Raw genomic sequence first — 3,907 nt, 5'->3', positions numbered from 1 at the left:
ATACACTGCACATGACGGCTCTTACCTTGTGATATAAGAGGCTGGTGCTCCTCCATTACATGTCACTGCACACACATGTATACACTGCACATGACGGCTCTTACCTTGTGATATAAGAGGCTGGTGCTCCTCCATTACATGTCACTGCACACACGTGTATACACTGCACATGACGGCTCTTACCTTGTGATATAAGAGGCTGGTGCTCCTCCATTACATGTCACTGCACACACGTGTACACACTGCACATGACGGCTCTTACCTTGTGATATAAGAGGCTGGTGCTCCTCCATTACATGTCACTGCACACACGTGTATACACTGCACATGACGGCTCTTACCTTGTGATATAAGAGGCTGGTGCTCCTCCATTACATGTCACTGCACACACGTGTACACACTGCACATGACGGCTCTTACCTTGTGATATAAGAGGCTGGTGCTCCTCCATTACATGTCACTGCACACACGTGTACACACTGCACATGACGGCTCTTACCCTGTGATATAAGAGGCTGGTGCTCCTCCATTACATGTCACTGCACACACGTGTATACACTGCACATGACGGCTCTTACCTTGTGATATAAGAGGCTTGTGCTCCTCCATTACATGTCACTGCACACACGTGTACACACTGCACATGACGGCTCTTACCTTGTGATATAAGAGGCTGGTGCTCCTCCATTACATGTCACTGCACACACGTGTATACACTGCACATGACGGCTCTTACCTTGTGATATAAGAGGCTGGTGCTCCTCCATTACATGTCACTGCACACACGTGTACACACTGCACATGACGGCTCTTACCTTGTGATATAAGAGGCTGGTGCTCCTCCATTACATGTCACTGCACACACGTGTATACACTGCACATGACGGCGCTTACCTTGTGATATAAGAGGCTGGTGCTCCTCCATTACATGTCACTGCACACACGTGTACACACTGCACATGACGGGTCTTACCCTGTGATATAAGAGGCTGGTGCTCCTCCATTACATGTCACTGCACACACGTGTATACACTGCACATGACGGCTCTTACCTTGTGATATAAGAGGCTGGTGCTCCTCCATTACATGTCACTGCACACACGTGTACACACTGCACATGACGGGTCTTACCTTGTGATATAAGAGGCTGGAGCTCCTCCATTACATGTCACTGCACACACGTGTATACACTGCACATGACGGCTCTTACCTTGTGATATAAGAGGCTGGTGCTCCTCCATTACATGTCACTGCACACACGTGTACACACTGCACATGACGGGTCTTACCCTGTGATATAAGAGGCTGGTGCTCCTCCATTACATGTCACTGCACACACGTGTATACACTGCACATGACGGCTCTTACCTTGTGATATAAGAGGCTGGTGCTCCTCCATTACATGTCACTGCACACACGTGTACACACTGCACATGACGGGTCTTACCTTGTGATATAAGAGGCTGGAGCTCCTCCATTACATGTCACTGCACACACGTGTATACACTGCACATGACGGCTCTTACCTTGTGATATAAGAGGCTGGTGCTCCTCCATTACATGTCACTGCACACACGTGTATACACTGCACATGACGGCTCTTACCTTGTGATATAAGAGGCTGGTGCTCCTCCATTACATGTCACTGCACACACGTGTATACACTGCACATGACGGCTCTTACCTTGTGATATAAGAGGCTGGTGCTCCTCCATTACATGTCACTGCACACACGTGTATACACTGCACATGACGGCTCTTACCTTGTGATATAAGAGGCTGGTGTTCCTCCATTACATGTCACTGCACACACGTGTATACACTGCACATGACGGCTCTTACCTTGTGATATAAGAGGCTGGTGCTCCTCCATTACATGTCACTGCACACATGTGTATACACTGCACATGACGGCTCTTACCTTGTGATATAAGAGGCTGGTGTTCCTCCATTACATGTCACTGCACACACGTGTATACACTGCACATGACGGATCTTACCTTGTGATATAAGAGGCTGGTGCTCCTCCATTACATGTCACTGCACACACGTGTATACACTGCACATGACGGCTCTTACCCTGTGATATAAGAGGCTGGTGCTCCTCCTTTACATGTCACTGCACACACATGTATACACTGCACATGACGGCTCTTACCTTGTGATATAAGAGGCTGGTGCTCCTCCATCATGGCCTCCTTGTACAGGTCCTTGTGTCCTTCTATATACTCCCACTCCTCCATGGAGAAATAGACAGTGACATCCTGACACCTTATAGGAACCTGACAACACAATGACACCGTCATCACCCAGACCCCTCCAGTGCTGTTACTGGAGAATTTCCCAGCATTCCCAGCAGTGTCACCTCTCCAGTCAGCAGCTCCATCATCTTGTGGGTGAGCTCTAGGATCTTCTGCTCATGTATCAGGGGGTGAGGGGGAGGCTCTGTGATGGGGGGAGGGGTCCTGCTCCGCCCTCCTGACTCCTGGAGATGGATGATGGGAGTCACACAGTCCCCCGATGTCTTCTTCCCTATTGTGTACTCCTGTGGATGGAGAGAGACACTTAGGGAATAAACCCTTCAGGGGCCATGTGCTCTCCTCCGGCCCTCTCCTCCTGGTACAACGTGCCTACTTACCTTCTCATGGCTCCTACAACATGACTATTGGTCACTGGTCACATGACACATCACTCACCATACTGGGGGCTGATCTTCAGGTTCTCCATCACTTGGAAGGTCTGGAGGCCGTTCTCCAGGACCCTGGACTCTTCCTATCACTTCCTATGATGGATTCTCCTTCCCGATGTCTGACTTGTTACAGAATACAATAAAGAGGAGAGAAATCTAGAAAAGTTTACCTCTCCGCTCAGCAGGGAGATGATCTCCAAGGTGAGGTCTAATATTCTTCTGCTGATCTCCTTCCTGTCCATCCTTGGTGGATCATTCAGGAGAAGGCTCGTATTGCTGGTTTTCTTCATCCCTCCTCCAAAAGAAGGAATAAAGGTTAATCAGTGAGTCTCATTTCCCCTGTAATGAGAGTGAGAAAAAGTACAACTCATCCCGCAAAACTCAGACCCTCATAAAGCTGCACTGACAGGAAAAACCCTGAGCTCCGGGTGTCCTGGCAGTGCAGTGTGTATCTAAGCTCTTGGCAGTGAAAACCTCATTCACACAGAGCAGATTCTCTCATCCACTACTACTCCCCCATCATACTAAGCTGAGGAGCGGAGAAGGATTCCTTGTGTGTAATGGAGGAGAATCTCCAGAGGTGACATGTCTGAGCTCTCCACCACACTGTCTCCTCACAGCTCATCTTACCTGCAGGCTGGAGGAATGGCTGATACCAGAGAGAACAAGAGCCCTGACTACCGACCAGGACCTGCCCAGTATCTGCTGCACTGCCAGAGCTGAAGGACCTGCGGTGACGTCACTGTCATGTGATCAGTGCAGGGGGCGGGACTTAGCAGTGGTGAGAAATGGTAGTAAAGGACCTATAGTGACATCATAGTCATTTGACCAATGCAGGGGTAGGAGTCCGGCCCCCTACACTGATCACATGACGGTGATGTCACCCCAGGTCCTTCAGCTCTCATACTAAAGGTCTGGTCTCATGAAGACATTTGTTTGTAAAAGGTCTCATCTCTCTCCTAAGAGGGATGCAAACAGAAGGGCGCATACAGAGAGTCACATACAATGTGCGGAGATTTGTTCGAAAGATAAGGAAATACCAGGTACACTCCAACAGGTAGAGAACGTTGGACCGGCACTCAAAACATTATAAGAACAAGTTTATTGAAACACAATGTATCCAGATGCTGACCGTCCAATATACAATCTATCGATAATAAAATGTCGATTAAAAAAAATCGATTGTAACACGAATCGATTACATAAAATATAAAATAA

The 3,907-nt window shown here is 48.4% G+C and overlaps 1 long non-coding RNA gene across 1 annotated transcript; it reads right to left on the bottom strand.

The window, feature by feature from the left end:
• Positions 1 to 2,495: 2,495 nt before the first annotated feature.
• Positions 2,496 to 3,374, bottom strand: LOC120991202. Its single transcript, XR_005776555.1, has 3 exons — positions 3,320 to 3,374; positions 2,860 to 2,984; positions 2,496 to 2,545 (listed from the first exon to the last, which is right to left on the bottom strand). It is a non-coding gene; the product is annotated as an uncharacterized LOC120991202 (long non-coding RNA).
• Positions 3,375 to 3,907: the final 533 nt, after the last annotated feature.

This window comes from Bufo bufo, chromosome 2 (assembly GCF_905171765.1).
Source record: "Bufo bufo chromosome 2, aBufBuf1.1, whole genome shotgun sequence".
Lineage (NCBI taxonomy): Eukaryota > Metazoa > Chordata > Amphibia > Anura > Bufonidae > Bufo > Bufo bufo.
Note: the sequence above shows the minus strand (reverse complement) of the source record. Positions and strands in the feature narration are given on the sequence as shown.